This window comes from Sciurus carolinensis, chromosome 1, assembly GCF_902686445.1.
Source record: "Sciurus carolinensis chromosome 1, mSciCar1.2, whole genome shotgun sequence".
NCBI classification, from domain to species: domain Eukaryota; kingdom Metazoa; phylum Chordata; class Mammalia; order Rodentia; family Sciuridae; genus Sciurus; species Sciurus carolinensis.
This window is the reverse complement of record NC_062213.1, coordinates 192454918-192472511: the sequence shown is the minus strand read 5'-3', so window position 1 is coordinate 192472511 and position 17594 is coordinate 192454918.

Here is a 17594-nt window from a genome sequence, read left to right as displayed (position 1 = left end):
ATCCCAGCAACTTGAGAGGCTGAGGCAAGAGAATCATAAGTCTGAGGCCAGTCTGGGGAGAAGGGGAAGGAGAAGAAGAAGGAGAGAAAGGGAGGGGGAGGGGGGAGGGGGAGGGGGAAATATATCAGAGTACATTGTATAAAAACAGTAAATCTAAGTACTGCTTTGCAAAACTTATGTCAGCAGTTGGCATTGTAAAATAAATTTTTTACCGTGGACTGCAAACAAGTGTTTGGAAAACATCTTTTAGAAAGATGAAAAGAAGTCAGATGCGGAGGCACGCCCCTCTAATACCAGACACTCAGGAAGCTGAGAGGACTGAAAGTTCAAGGCAAGATTCAGTAACTCAGTGAGACCCTGTCTCAGTCAAAAAAAAAAAAAAGAAAAAGAAAAAAAAAAAAAAAAAAAAACAGAGATAGATGAAAAGAAGGTCAGAATGACTGAAGAGTAGGGAGTGAATAGAAAGGGTCTTTCTGCTCAGATTGGAAAGGTTGGCGGAATCATATCACAGGGCTTTGGAGGACACCTTAATGGCAGCTATCCCATTGGGAATGCTTTTGAGGTTTAAAGCAGGGAGAAGGAACTAAATTTGCATTTTGTAAATAGTCACTGTGGCTACTGGGTGGAAGCAAATGATGTGCTGATGTGTCCTCTAGCTTTAGTATTCTGCACAGATTCTCTTCATGCAGGGCATTGCCACAGCAGCTAAGCATCCTGTGCCCTTGTGCAGAAACATTCCCAGGCACCGGGCTTGCCACAGCCATGAGGTCATCAGAGACCCCCAGTCTCAGTCACTGCTCTCCCATCCTCTGTCACCGCTCTCCACAGCAAAGTACAGATTTATTGAAGGAGAAGGTAGCACTCCATTAGGTAGAGTGGAGTAGGTTAAGCAAGAGAGAGATGCTCACGGCCCCAATGTCTGGAAATTAGGGCCTTATATAGTGAGCTGTGGGGCATTCTTTTCCCTTTATGGACCTGATTGAAGACTTTTCTTCGTTTGCTCCCACTGGTTACCTTTTGATAACTGATTAGAATATTTTCCATCTCTCCTCTCATTGGTTACTTTAGAAAACCTAATTAGAATACTGTCCACTTTACCCTCATTGGTCATTTTAAAATTAGAGCCTGTGGTGGAAGTTGTCATGGTAATAAGTCCTCAGTGGCAGGAGCTGTAAGGATAATGGGATTTGTTATAAACAGGGAGAGGACTCATCTGCCTGTTTTGTCTTCCAGTGGCTTCTTTTTTATACCCTGTCTCTGCCATCTTGGTGTTCCTGAACTCCTGCCTAACACCAGCACTATGTGGATGATGCCAAGTTGTATCATGTCAGTTCCAGCAGCAGCTGAGATCCCTGAGGTCATGGCTGCGGTGGCCTCTGAGTGCCTGGGGACTGAGCACATTGAAACAACTTCTTAGCCCTGCCTTTACAAACAGGGAACATCCATAATCTCTTTTCAAAGGAATTTCCTCTTTGTACCTTGGAGCTTGCAGTCGGTGTAGGCTTGCAAATTCCTGCGATGTGCTCAAGTGACCTTGTCTATGTGCAAAGTACTTAGTATCTCTGTAGGGATACAAACTCTTCAATAAGCACGACTTCCTTTTTTTTAAAAAATCAATTATTAGGGCTGGGGAGATAGCTCAGTTGGAAGAGTGCTTGCCTTGCATGCACAAGGCCCTGAGTTCAATCCCCAGCACCGCAAAAAAAAAAAAAAAAAAAAAAAAAAAAAAAAAATAAATCAATTATTTATTTATTTATTTATTTTTTACAGACTACATTTTGATTCATTGTACTCAAATGGGGTACATCATTTCGTTTCTATGGTTGTACACAGTATAGATTCATTTGTGTAATCATACATGTACACAGGGTAATGATGTCTTTCTCATTCCACGATTTTTTCATACCCCCCTCCCTCTCATTTCCTTCTACATAATCTAAAGTTCCTCCATTCTTCTCTCACTCCCTACCCCCCACCCCCATTATATATCATCATCTGCTTATCAGTATTTTTAAAATTAAGCTTTTCAAAGCAGGAAAGGAAGATGAAATATTCACCAAGAACCTTCAACAGGCCAGCTTACCATGCTTCCCACGCTTCCCACTTTCATGTACATCAGCTCATTTGACTCTCATAGGCAGCACTATTATAGGATCTTCAGCTCATACAATCATACACTGAAGTTCAGGCTGATCAACTGTTTCTTTGGGTAAAGCAGCAGGATGGTAAGCAGCTGGAGCAGGAAAATTACTCTTGAAACATTGTTTGTAGATTTCATTGACGTGTTGAAGTCATTCATGTCAGCCAGCAAGAGTTGCTTTGCCCACATTAGTGAAGTCACAGTCTGCAGCTTTGTAAGAGCTTGTTTACTTTCTGTTGCTACCTCTCCTGGCACAAGTTATCCACTAGAAGGTCCATGCCTGTCTGTCCAGAGATATAAATGGTCCTGTCCACTAACACTGCTTGACTGTAGGGACCAATGGCCCCTGGGGCTTTTGTGGTGCTGATCACTTTTCTGATAAGGGAAGACATACCTAGTCCTTTGTTTCTCACATCCCTCTGGGAGAAGAAACCCCTTCACTAGCCCTGCCTGCTTCTCACCCCACAACTGACCAGCCCGGGAAGCACAACTGTCATGGCCCTAGTTTTACATGCACTTTTCTGGTCAGACTGCAAGTTTTAAAAATCCTTTAGCCCTGTCTTCTGCTTTCAATTCTTACAATAAATCTGTCTAAATACTGACTGCAATATTCATGCCACTGACTGGATGCTCTGCTGCCTTGAAATTTTCTCTGTCGGATTTATCAGGCCATCACTTTTAAATTTAAATCTTAAATCTCAGGACATGAGCAAAATATAGCCAAGTTCTTTACCAGAGTATAAAACAAATGACCTCTGGTCCAGTATCCAATGGAGTCCTCATTTTCTTCTGAAACCTCATGAGCAGTCTGCAATGCCTATAATCATTCTGTTCTTCTGAGCTCCCACCAGAATCTCCCATTAAGCTCTGTTTACAACATCTTAAAATTTTTCCAACCTGAATCTCTAAACATTCCTAAATTCTTCCCACACATTAGCTCCAAGGGCTTCTGAACCATATGGTCAGAGTAGTCACAATATGACTCCACTCCTGGTACCATTTTCTATGTTAGTCAGCTTTATACTGCTGTGACAAAAGTACCCAAAACCTTTAGATGAAGACAGGTTTATTTTGACTCATGGTTTCAGAGATTTAGTCCATGGTCAACTGAGTCCATTGCCCTGGGCTCAAGGTGAGGCAGAACATCATGGTGGAAGGACTTGGCAGAGGAAAGCTCCTCCATTCATGACAGCCAGGAAGCAGAGAGAGGAAAGGAAAGGGGCTACTGAGAACATGAACCCTGGTAGGGCACACCGCAGTGACCCATCTATTGCAGTCATGTTCCACCTGCCTACAGTTGCCACCCAGTCCATTTAAACTAGGATGGACTAATTATGTTACAGCTTTCACAATCCAATCACTTCACCTCTGAACATTCCTGCATTAACACAGGAGCTTTTGGAGGACACCTCATGTGTATACCATAACGGAGGGTGTCCTCTAATCCATTGAGTACCTATATCAAACAGAAAAGTGGAGAAAGGAAGAATTTTCTCAGCTTGATCTGGGTTTCTTGGGCCTTCCTGAATGGACTAGAAGCACATGCCAGCTGTTTTGGTTCTCCAGTTTGCTGATGGAAGACTTGAATCAATAAACCAAATAAAAAATTAAATGGAAAGCATCACCAACAGACTAGACCACTTAGAAGACAGAGTCTCAGGCAATGAAGACAAAATATATAATCTTAAAAATAAAGTTGACCATGCAGAGATGTTAAGAAACCATGAGCAGAACTTCCAAGAACTATGGGATAACATGAAAAGACCAAATTTAAGATTTATCAGGATTGAAGAAGGCATGGAGATACAAACCAAAGGAATGCACAATCTTTTCAATGAAATAATATCAGAAAATTTACCATACCTAAAGAATGAAATGGAAAATCAAATACAAGAGGCTTATCCAACCCCAAATGTACGAAATTATAACAGACCCACACCAAGTCACATTATAATGAAACTACCTAACATACAGAATAAGTATAGAATTTTAAAGGCTGTGAGAGAAAAATATCTGATTACATATAGGGGAAAATCAATTTGAATCTCAGCTGATTTCTCAACCCAGGCCCTCAAAGCTAGGAGATCCTGGAATAATATAAACCAAGCTCTGATGCCAACCAATAATTAAGCTTCAGATTGGAAGATGATATAAAAACATTCCATGATGAATACAAGTTAAAATAATTCACAACTAGAAATCTTGTACTACAGAACATTCTCAACAAAATATTCCATGAAGATGAAATGAAAAAAAAAAAGTGAAAACCAGCAAAGGGAGGAACTACACTAAAGGAATAGTCAGCCAAAAGAGAAATAAATTCAAATTAAAAACCAGAAATAAACCAAAATGACTGGGAATACAAATCATATCTCAATAATAACCTTGAACATTAATGGCCTAAACTCATCAATCAGAAGACATAGCCTGGCAGACTGGATTAAAAAACAATACCTAACAATACGCTCTCTCCAAGAGACTCATCTCATAGGCAGACATCCACAGACTGAAGATGAAAGGATGGGAATAAAACATATCACTCACATGGATTGTGTAAACAACTGAGGGTTTCTATCTTCATATCAGATAAAGTGGACTTCAAGCCAAGATTAATCAGAAGGGACAAAAAAGGACATATCATACTGCTTAAGGGAATTATATATCAACAAGACAACAATTATAAATATTTATGCCCCAAACAAAGAAGCATCTACATACATGAAACAAACCCTTCTCAGTTTTAATAATTAAATAGACCACAACACAATAATACTGGATGAATTTAACACACCTTTCTCACTACTGGATAGATCCTCCAAACAAAAACTAAACAAAGAAACTATAGAACTAAATAATATAATCAATAATTTAGACTTAATAGTCACAGAATATTTCATCCATCAACGAGCAAATATATTTTCTACGTGGCAGTACACGATCCTTTTCTAAAATAGACCATATCTTATGCCATGAAGCAACTCTTAGCAAATACAAAAAATAGAGATAATACCCTGCATTCTATCAGATCATCATGGAATAAAATTAGAAATACACCACAAGATAAAAAATAAAAGTCACTCTGACACTTGGAGACTAAATAATATGCTATTGAATGATGAAAGGGTAGCAGAAGAAATAAGGTTTGAAATAAAAAATTCTTAGAGGAAAATGAGAATAGTGATAAAACATATCAAAATCTCTGGGACACTATGAAGGCAGTGCTAAGCGGAAAGTACATTGCATTGGGCTCTTTCATTAAACTAATAGAAAGTCAATGAATAAATGACCTAACATTACATCTTAAAAATCTAGAAAAAGAACAAAAAAAGCAGTAGAAGACATGAAATAATTGAAAGTCAGAGCTGAAATCAATGAAATTGAAACAAAAGAAACAATTCAAAAATTGACAGAACAAAAAGTTGGTTCTTTTTAAAAATAAATAAAATTGATAAACACTTAGCCTCGCTAACAAAGAGAGAAAACTCAAATTACCAAAGTTCAGGATGAAAAAGGAAATAGACTGATACTACTGAAATACAGAAGATAATTAGAAACTATTTTGAAAATTTATACTCCAATAAAATAGGAAATCTTGAAGACATCAACAAATTTCTAGAGATCTGACCTACCCAAACTTAATCAGGAGGACATACACAATTTAAGCAGACCAATTTCAAGCAATGAAATAGAAAATGCCATCAAAAGCCTACCAATCAAGAAAAGCCAAGGACCAGACGGAGTCTCAGCTGAGTCCCAAAAGACTTTCAAAAAAGAATTAACACCAATATTCGTCAAAGTATTCCATGAAATAGAACAGGATGGAACCCTTCCAAACTCATTCTATGAAGCTTGTATAATAACCCTAATACCGAAACCAGAAAAAGACACATCAAAGAAAGAAAAATTCAGACCAATATCCCTTATGAGCATAGATGCAAAAATTCTCAATAAAATTTGGGCAAATCGCATACAGAAACATATTAAAAAGATAGCGCACCACAATCAACTGGGGTTCATCCCTGGAATGTAGGATTGGTTCAACATACAGAAATCAATAAATGTAAGACATCACATTAATAGACTTAAAGATAAGAATCATATGATTATCTCAATAGACACGGAGAAAGCATTTGACAAAAGACAGCACCTCTTTGTGTTCAAAACACTAGAAAAAGTAGGAATAGTAGGAACATATCTCAACATTGTAAAAGCTATCTATGCTAAGCACATGGCCCACATCACTCTAAATGGAGAAAAATTAAAAATGTTCCCTTTAAGTACTGGAACAAAACAGGGATGCCCTCTTTTGCCACTTCTTTTCAACATCATCCTTGAAACTCTAGCCAGAGCAATCAGACAGACCAAAGAAACTGAAGGGATACGAATAGGAAAAGAACTCAAACTATCACTATTTGCCAACAAAATGATCTTATATTTAGAAGATCCAAAAAATTCCACCAGAAAACTTTTAGAACTCATAAATGAATTCAGCAAAGTAGCAGGATATAAAGTGAACATCCATAAATCAAATGTGTTCCTGTACATCAGTGATGAATCCACTGAAAGAAAAATTAGGAAAACTACCCATTCACAATAGCCTTAAGAAAAAAAAATTGGGGAATCAACCTAACAAAAGAGGTGAAGGATCTCTACAATGAAAACTACAGAACACTAAAAAAAGAAATTGAAGACCTTAGAAGATGGAAAGATCGGGGCTGTGGAGAGAGCTCAGTTGGTAGAGTGCTTGCCTCACATGCACAAGGCTCTGGGTTCAATCCCCAGCACCACACACACACACACACACACAAAATAAAAGATGGAAAGATCTCCCATACCCTTGAGTAGGCAGAATTACCATTGTCAAAATGACCACACTACCAAAAACATTATACAGATTTAATGCAATTCCTATTAAAATCCCAATGACATTATTTTTTTTTCTTATTTTTGGTACCAGAAATTGAACCCAGGGGCACTTAACCACCAAATCATGTCCCCAATTCTTCTTTATATTTTATTAGAGACAGGATCTTGCTGAGTTGCTTAGGGCCTTGCTAAGTTACTGAGGCTGACTTCGAATTTGTGATCCTCCTGCCTCAGCCTCTTTTTTTTTTTTTTTTTTTTTTTGGGGTGCTGGGGATTGAACCCAGGGCCTTGTGCTTACAAGGCAAGCACTCTACCAACTGAGCTATCTCCCCAGCCCCATCATTCTTTATAGAAAGAGAAAAAGCAATCACGAAATTCATTTGGAAAAATAAGACCCAGAATAACCAAAGTTATTCTTAGCAGGAGGCATCAAACTTAAACTATACTACAGAGTCATAGTAGTAAAAAAGGGCATGGTATTGGCACCAAAATAGACATGCAGACCAATGGTACAGAATAGAAGACACAGAGAAAAAGCCACATAAATACAGTTATCTCATATTAGACACAGTTGCCAAAAACATACATCAGAGAAAAGACAGCCTTTTCAACAAATGGTGCTGGGAAACCTGGAAATCCATATGTTGTAAAATGCAGCTAAACCTCTGCACAAAACTCAGTTCAAAGTGGATCAAGGACTTAGGCACTAGAACAGAGAATCTGCATCTAATGGAAGAAAAAGTTGGCCCAAATCTTCATCATGTCGCCTTAGGCACTGACTTCCTTAACAAGACTCCTAAAGCACAAGAAGTAAAATTAAGAATCAATAAATGGGAGGGACTCAAACTAAAAAGTTTCTTCTCAGCAAAGGAAACAATAACATGAAGAAAGAGTCTACAGAATGGGAGAAAATCTTTACCACAGGCACCTCAGATAGAGCACTAATCTCCAAGATAAACAAAGAACTCAAAAAACTTAATACCAAAAAAACCAAATAATCCAATCAATAAATGGGCTAAGGAACTGAACAGACACTTCACAGAAGAAGAAATACAGTTGGTCAGCAAACCTGGAAAAAATGTTCAACATCTCTAGCAATTAGAGAAATGCAAATCAACACTAAGATTTCATCTCACTCCCGTCAGAATGGCAATTATCAAGAATACAAGGGGTGGAGTTGTGGCTCAGCGGTATAGTGCTTGCCTGGCATGTGTGAGACCTTGGGTTCGATACTCAGCACCACGTATAAATAAATAAATAAAAGATCCATTGACAACTAAATATACACATATAATTAAAAAAAAAAAGAATACAAGCAACAATAGATGTTGGCGAGGATATGGGGAAAAGGTACACTTTCACATTGCTGGTGGGAATGCAAATTGGTGCAACCACTATGGAAAGTAGAATGGAGATTCCTCAGAAAACTTGGAATGGAATCACCATTTGACCAGCTACCCCACTCCTCAGTTTATCTCAAAGGATGGAAAATCAGCATACTACAGTGATGCAGCCACGTCAATGTTTACAACAGCTCAATTCACGATAGCAAAACTATGGAACCAACCTAAATGCCCTTTGACAGATGAATGGATAAAGAAAATGTGCTACATGTACACAATGGAATATCACTCAGTCTTAAAAAAGGAAGAAATTATGGCATTTGCAGGTAAATGGATGGAGCTGGAGAATATTGTGCTAAGTGAAATAAGCCAATTCCAAAAAACCAAAGGCTGAATGTTTTCTCTGATATTCGGATGCTGACCCATAGTTGGTGGGGGATAGGGAAGAATGAAGGAACTTTGGATTATGCAGAGGGGGCTGAAGGGAGGGGAGGGAGTATGGGGATAGGAAGGACAATAGAATGAATTGGACATTATCACCCTATGTGCATATATGATTACATGTCCAGTGTAACTCTATGTGACGTACAACCAGAAGAGTGAGAAGTTGTGCTCCATTTATTTATGATGTGTCAAGATGCATTCTACTGTCATCTATAACTAATTAGAACAAATAAGAAAAAAAGACTGTGAGACTTCTTGGCTTCCATAATTGGTGGGCCAGTTCTACCTGTTGGTGGATCTCCTATTGGTTCTGTTTCTCTGGAGAACCCTGACTAATACACCGCATCACCTAGAATAGGCACATTCACAGAGAAAGCAAGTAGGATGCAGGTACCAGGAGCTAGGGCAGGGGAAGTGGGGAGCTTTGTTTAGTAGGCTTATTGTTTTAGTTTGGGCTGATGCAAGGGTTCCAATGATGGATCATGGGGATGGTCACATACCAATGTGAATATGCATAATGCAATTGAACTGTGCACTCAAGGGGGTTAAAATGGTGAATTTTATGATATGTATATTTTGCCATAATTTACAAACACAAGTATACCTATACCCCCCCAAATGACTTAGGCAAATCACACCTTTTCCAGTTTTCTAGCCCCTACCATTCTGTTCCCCATCTGCTCCCTAAAACCACTTGTTGGCAAGTTCTACCAAAGTAAATAACTTACACACTCATTTCTAAGGCAAATGCCTAAAGGAAAGAGGAGAGACTCTAACTGGTTGTTTGCTGTGTTGTCCCCAATTCTGAAACCAAGGGAAATCTAAATAACTAACTAGCTTCACTTGCTTCAATTACTTGTTTTTAGTAAGCTTTAAAATAATCACTGATTTTGGAGGTTACATAGCTGAGCATGCATTTGTCTCCCTCTGGCTCTGCTGTGGACGATACTCTGCCCTGTGGCTCATGATGGTAACGCTTTCCTGGGTTACTTATCAGGGACTTGAAGTCTACTTTCGTTCAAACTGCTGACTCTTCACTTGGGCCTGCACAAGTGTCCAGTGGGTGACCTTTTAATGTCAGGAGGCCCCAAACTCCACCCTCAGCTCATGCTAACCTCCATTTTCTGAATGAGCACCCTGAGAAGGGCCATGAAGTGTGATTTCAGGCACCGACCACTGATGCCATCTCCTCCTTGCATGCTTGAGGCCTTGGGTTCAGTTCAATCCCCAGTACTGCAACAAACAGACAAACAAAACTTCAAATGTCTGAAAAGTAACCTAGGCAACCATTATTGGGGCCCACACGTCAGTTTCAACTATAGCAGAGCCTGTGGGAGACTAATAACATATTACTCAGCTGTATGACCTTCAAATTAGTGAATTTTTTTAAGTCCACTAAAAGCGAGCAAAGCTAGAGGGTTTATTTAGTCTTTCGTTTAGTTACAATCCTACTTCTTTATTCCATAAGCATCCCCAAACCCTATGCTCAGGAGGTGGATTTAAAAACTGGAACTGTTCCTCTACATTCAACTGCTTTTTGAAGAAGTTTTCTTTTGCAAAACTCATTGTATCAGCAATTGGCATATTGTACAGTGAGCGAAATGGACCTGGTTCAGTAATAATAGCAGACCTGTGACTAGCACTAAGCGTTACTGAGAGGGTTACTAAGCCGCTGTATGAGAATCTGCTCACTGTCATCCTCAGTTGAAATCGTATTTTAAGCAAGATAATTTCTAATTTGCACTGTAACCTGCTCTCAATTTAAAGCTCAAAACAATATTAATACTAGCAGCTATGACATGCTAAGCACGTTCTATGTCAGTTGTATTACATAGCTTGGCATGAGTTATTTTTTACAAACTCTGCAAGATAGATATTACTCTGCATTTTAGAAACGAAGACATTAAGGCTGAAGAGACATTAAAAAAATTAATTTCCTGAGCTCACGTATGGGAGGTAAGCTCAGTCCTAAGATCCACCCTAGAGCATGCTTGTTTGCTGTATGCTGAGACTATTTCTCTCTTTCTTCTTCCATCTCTCAACTCTACAAAGACTATAGGACATTTTACTAAGAGATTGCGAGGCTACGACCAAGATACAACTTGTGAAGTGCTGGGAAAGTGACTTCCTCAGACCTTCAGCTTTTATGATGATAGGTTTTTATCATAGGGCTTTTTTTTTTGTTTTAAGTTGTTTTTTGACGTGTGGAGTAGGTTGGGCCAGCTAAGGAATTAACACCTCGATTTAGGCAATAAGTGCTTGTAACTATAAAGGTAACCATAATTCAAATACCAGTTGTTTTCATGAAAGATTTTTGTACTCAAATTGCATTTCTAACACACAACAGTAAATTTCTATTTATAGCACTTCCTTAAAAGCAGAGGACTCCCAGGTGCTGTGCTACACTGTAGTGACAGCTGCTTGGGAGACTGAGGCAGGAGGGTCACTTGGGTCCAGGAATTTGAGGTAAGCCTGAGCAACACAGTGAGACCTCTTCTCATAAAACACAAACAGCAGAGGACCTGACCTCCCTTCTGCAACTCGGACTGATGTTTAAATCCAACACCTTCTTCTCTGCAAAATTTGTGAGTGGTAGCCAGGCTTGGTAGCAACACCTGTAATCCTAGCAGCTGGGGAGGCTGAGGCAGGAGGATGGCGAGTTCCAAGCCAGCCTCAGCAAAAGTGAGATGCTAAGCAACTCAGTGAGACCCTGTCTCTAAATAAAATACAAAATAGGGCTGTGGAGGTGACTCAGTGTAGGAGTACCCCTAGGTTCAATCCCTGAGTTAAAAAAAAAAAAAAAAACAAACCTGTGAGTAGCAGACTTTTTACATTAGTGGAACCTTGCCAGTGTGGACTTTTATGAAAGTTTATGATATTCTGGGCCATGAAACCAATATTAAATAATTGTGACATACATGTCCTATTAATTAACCATAATGTAATTAACTTAGAAATACCAAAACACTGTATTTGAAAATTATGAAGAAAATCCCTAATTCACGGGTCAAAGAAAAAAATTGTGGGCTGGAGATGTGGCTCAGTGGCAGAGTGAACACTCAGCATACACGAGGCCCCAGATTCCAACCCCGGCACCACAAAAAAAAAAAAAAAGAGAACTGATACGTGTAACTTTGAAAACCTGCTAAGTGAAGAAGCCAGATACAAAGAATGTCACATGATTTTTTAATGTTTTGAGGCTGATATTTACCTGGCATATGTGAGGCCCTGGGTATAATCCCCAGCATAATGCACACACAAAAGTTCATAATGACAAATTTTATGCTTAAATTAAATGTGTGTGTGTGTGGGTGTGTGTGTGTGTGGGTGTGTGTGGGTGTGGGTGTGTGTGTGGGGGGGTGTGTGGGGGGGGGTGTGGGGGGTGTGGGTGTGTGTGTGTGGGGTGTGTGTGTGTGTGGGTGTGTGTGTGTGTGGGGGGGTGTGCACGCACAGACTGTACCGGGGATTAAAACCAGGGCCACATGCTGGATAGCACTTTACCTCTAAGCTACATCCTCATCCCTTATTTTTGAGACAGGGTCTCACATGTTGCCTTCTCTGGCCTTGAACTTTTGATCCTCCTGCCTCAGCCTCCTGAATCACTGGCACTACAGTTGTGTGTCACTTTACCCTGGCTTATGGTACATATATTTAATCACAATAAAAAAAGATTATCTAGGTATGGTGGCGCAAACTTGTAATCCCAGCTACTTGGGAGGCTGAGGTAGGAGGGTCCCAAGTTCCAGGCCAGTCTCAACAACTTAGAGAGAACCTGTCTCAAAATAATAAAAAGAGCTGGGGGATGTAGCTCAGTCGGGAAGTGACCCTGAGTTCAATCCCCAGTACCAAAAAAAAAAAAAAAAAAAAAAAAGGATAAACAAGGATAAACAGAGCTTAGAGTTACCAGTAATTTCTTCAATAGGTATACCAGTTAGCTCAAAAGTAGAAACAACCTACATGTTCTTCAAGTGATTGATAAATGTGGTAAGTCCATACAATGGATTATTATTCATTCATAAGGAGAAATAAAGTAATATAAATGCTACAACATGGATGAACCTTAAAAGATATGCTGGGTGAAAGAAGCCAGACACAAGAGACTATATATTGTAGGATTCCATTTATATGAGGTGCCTAGAATAGGCAAGTTATAGGCACAGAGAGCAGATGTGTTTGCCTGGGGCTGGAAGGGTGTTGGGGAAGAGAGGTGGTGACTGCTAATAGATATGGAGTTTCTTTTAAGAATGAAATTGTCACCAGGTATGGTGGTGCTCACCTTTAATCCCACTGGGCTCTGGAGGCTGAGGCAGGAGGATTGCGAGTTCAAAGCCAGTCTCAGCAATGGAGAGGAACTAAGCAACTCAGTGAGACCTTGTCTCTAAGTAAAATACAAAATAGGGCTGAAGAAGTGATTCAATGGTCGAGTGCCCCTGAGTTCAACTCCCTGAACCAAAAAACAAACAAAAAGAATGAAATTGTCTTATTATTATTGTGATAGACAATCTGGGAATAAACTGAAGACCACTGAATTGTACATTTTAAATAGGTGAGTTGAAAAATGTTAATTGCATCTCACAAATTGTTTTTAAAGAAAGATAAGAAACATGTTTACCTAAAGGGAGGGAAAGTCCCAAAATAACCACCAGGAGAGTCCCTGAGCTTCCATGGCCCAGCATGCCTGCCTGCTTGCGGTTGGCCCAAGCAAGTCTGAGTCGAGCCTGGGGCTTGGACAGTCTCCTTCACTGCATCCAGTGTCCCCAGGAAGCCACTGTGGCAGGACACCTAGTTCTGAGAGCCACACCTAGGAAATTTCCAGCCCATTAACATTTAATAGCTTGCTAAGATCAGGACCCTGCAGAAATAATTGTTCATATTAGGTAGGATTTCATGGCAAATGGGAGTACGTGGCCCCCCAGGTCTGCAGCTGAGGAATGGAGTCCTCAGTGACGTTAGGGGTTCCGATTCTACTCTTTACTACAAACTGTCCTGGCCTCTTCTGGTAATTTCAATACTGAATGACCTCAGACTTTTACATTGAGAGCAAAAGGCATTCAGTTGACTGTCTCCACTGAGAAAGCCTCTCCAGGGAGGATTTACCACATGCAGATTTGCTAGTGACACCTGGTACAGTCCGGAAAACTGGAGTGGGGCACACACATCGAACTTCCACTGTGTACAGCTTCAGAGCAAACCAACCACACTGTCTTTGCAGCAAACCATCCTGGCCTGTCATCCTTCAGGAACAATTCTACTTGATCAGGGAGGCTGCAGGGAGAAACACAGCTGGGACCTGGATTTTGAAAGGAGTTGGACCCACTGTCTCCGACTTAACCATTCTGAAATGGAGACCCTACTGCACGGATTTGCTCCAGACTAGAGACTGCAATCTGAAGTCTTCCCAACTTGGGAAACAGTTTGGGACTCAATTTTGGAAGGAGTTAGATCTGTTTATAGAAGCCTTTCTCGAGCAACACCCAACAGAACAAATATACCCCTCGATATCCTGGGAGATGCATTTTGGAAATCATTGTTTGAAGGAACTGAAAGCCACCCATGTTCACAGCCACTACCCTGAAGCAATGCCAACCGGCGAGGATTTACTTAAGACCCTAGATGCAACATCAAAGTCCTTGGGAGTTGGGCCAGGCTTTGCAGTGAAATCTCCCAGGAGCTAGAGCTACTGTCCTGCAGGAACCGTGCTGGACTCATGCCCCCAAAGCACTCCGGACATTTGCTATCTGCTGGAAGATGTAGGAGCTGGGGACACATCCTGTGACACGATTTCGTGGGGAGTTACATCTACTGTGGAGTCACTCAGTGAGGTGGAGGGAGACATTCTGTGCAGTCCCTTGGGGAACCCTGGCCCGCGCATATCTCTGTCCCATGTCTCCATCTGCATCTGCTCCCCCGTGGGTGGTTAGAAACTGGGGGCTGTTGGAGGTGGCACGGTTGGGAGTCACTTGCTAATTTTGTTTTAGGGTTTTGATGTCTTTTGTTGTTATGGCAAATAGGATTTTTTCACTGTTTCCTAATTCCTGGATTGTAGAAGTGCAATCGCTTTTTACTGCTTCAAGGATTGGTGAAAGTATCTTATTAATTCTAACAAGCGTTTGTATGCTGTTTGTATGTTAACTGTGGACTGTTATCATCTGAGAACAAGGGCAGCTTGCTCTCGTCCTTGCTCCTCATGCCCCATTTCCTTTTACTTGTTTTACTGCATCTATTAGGACCTCCTCCCAAATATGGACTAGCAGACTCCCCACCACATTCCCATAGAATCCCAAGATATTCTAAATACCTTGCCCTTAAGTATGTTCACTGTGAATTATTAGTATGTGCCCATTTCTAGTCATGTTTCACTTTTTTAAAAAATCACCAACATTTTGAATTTTCAGAATTCACGAAATGTAACGGTAACCTTGAATTCCTGAAGTAGCCAGTTGTAATGCCATTTGTATGTGTGTGGTGCTGGGGATCAAACCGGGGTTCTCCCACTCACCAGGCAGGTGGTGGACCCGAGCTACACTCCCAGCCCTGATTCATGTTCTCATGAATATTGCTTGGATTGCCAATATTTTGCCTAGAATTTTTTGCGTATCTGTTCATGAATGGATAGGGCTTACTTACTTACTCTCCTTTTAATTGTGGTATCCAAATTATTGTACTATGAGAGTTGTTTCCTCTTCCTCTAGTCTGAAAAGCTGTACAACTTCCAACTTCCTTGCGGGTTTCCTGTGGCTAAACGGTGAAACCTCCTGGGTCTGGTGTTTTGTTGTGACAAGAGTCTTCTTTCACCCCTTCTTCTTTTTGAGTCTGTTGTTAAAGACGTTTCAAGTTTCCTACTTTTCCTTTAGGCATTTTGCTTGGTGATATTTAATAGAAATGTGTTCATTGTATATTTTAAATTTTCTTATAGTATCATTCATATTATTTTTATTTTTATTTATTTATTTATTTTTTGGGTGCTGGGGATCGAACCCAGGGCCTTGTGCTTGCAAGGCAAGCACTCTACCAACTGAGCTATCTCCTCAGCCCCCATATTATTTTTAAAAAAATAATTTTTTAGTTGTCGATGGACCTTTATTTTTATTTTTATGTGGTGCTGAGAATCGAACCCAGTGCCTCACATGCTAGGCGAGTGCTCTACCATTGAGCCACAACCCCAGCGCTATTATTCTTTCTAATCTTGTACTTTTCATTCCTAAAATTGTTTACTTGTATACCCTTTTTTATTTCGTTATTTTTCAAGAATAACCTTGAGTCCTGTTCATCATCACTGTGTCGCACTTCTTTAGTTTTGTTTTTTAATTCCCTTCTGCCCCCTTTGTGTGTTCTTCCTGATTTCTTTGTGCTGACATTACACTGCTTGTTATGTCTCAGCCTTGTTTTCAACATTAAACATTAAAGGAAAATTAAACTTTTTCCTTAGGTGGTTTTCTTCCCCAAGTTCTTATTATTGTACCTTAAGCATGTTGTAAAATCACTATATGGTTCATTTGATACTGCTTATTTGGTATTTGAGATTCTTTTTTTTTGGTACTGGGGATTGAATTCAGGGTGATTGACCACCAAGCCACATCCCCAGCCCTGTTTTGTATTTTACTTAGAGACAGAGTCTCACTGAGTTGCTTAGCGCCTTGCTTTTGCTGGGCTGGCTTTGAACTCGAGATCCTCCTGCCTCAGCCTCTCAAGTCACTGGGATTACAGGTGTGCACCACACACCTGTCTGGTATTTGAGATTCTTAAATGTTCCATAAGTTCTTGAGCAAAACATTCTTTAAGTGTTGGGTAAAGATTTCTAAATATATTTGTCAAATAAAAAAAGAATAGAAGCTGGGCACAGTGGCGCATGCCTGTAATCCCAGTGGCTCAGGAGGCTGAGGCAGGAGGATTGCAAGTCCAAAGCCAGCCTCAGTAACTTAGCAAGGACCTAAGCTACTTAGTAAGACTCTGTCTCAAAAAGCGGGGGTGGGGTGGTGGTGGTGGTGGTGGGGGTGGGGGTGGTGGTGGTGGTGGAACTGGGGAGGTGATTCAGTGCATAAGCACCCCTGGATTCAATCTGTGGTACCAAAAAGTAAAAAGAATAGAAAGATTGACTAGATAAATAACAATACAAGACGCTTAACTGGTAATCACTCAGAAGAATGGTACCCAAAGTTAGCAGCAGGATGCAAAACCACAGGCTTACATTCTTTGTTCTGAATTTAGGAGGCCCGACAAGCTTTTCCTTCCTTTCTTTCTTTAAAACAAACAAACAAACAAACCAGAAACTGATCATAAAGCTATAAGCAGTCCAAATTGAAACAAGGGAAAGAAATCTACAACATGCTTTTTGGTAAAAGTGATTTGACTTATAAATTTATTTGATCATATTTTTAAAAGCAGGGCAGAATCACATTCTAAGTCTTAATGGTACCACTGTAGACATACTCCATTCCAGAGCCCTTGGTCTGCTCAGAAGAGTTGATCACCAGCGGCCTGGGGAGTCTTTCCTTCCCCCCTCCAGGCTCTCCTGTCCTTTTGGGGAACAGTGTGGTGACATCTGATGCTCAACAAAGAGCAGGTGGTTGAACTTGCTAAGCCCTGTCTGCCTCCTCCCACAGGCAGCCAGGCTTAGCTTATTCTTTATGAAAAGTACTGAGTAAGTAGAAGGTCAACCCCAGAACGAAGGAAATTTCCATTGTAGATGATCCCCAAATATAGGAATGGGTGAACGTGGTTTAACTGTCCACTCCCTTCTTTTGCTGACCAGAGAGAAATATGTTAGCAATGGATCTCTGATCCATCAATCACCAGTGTAA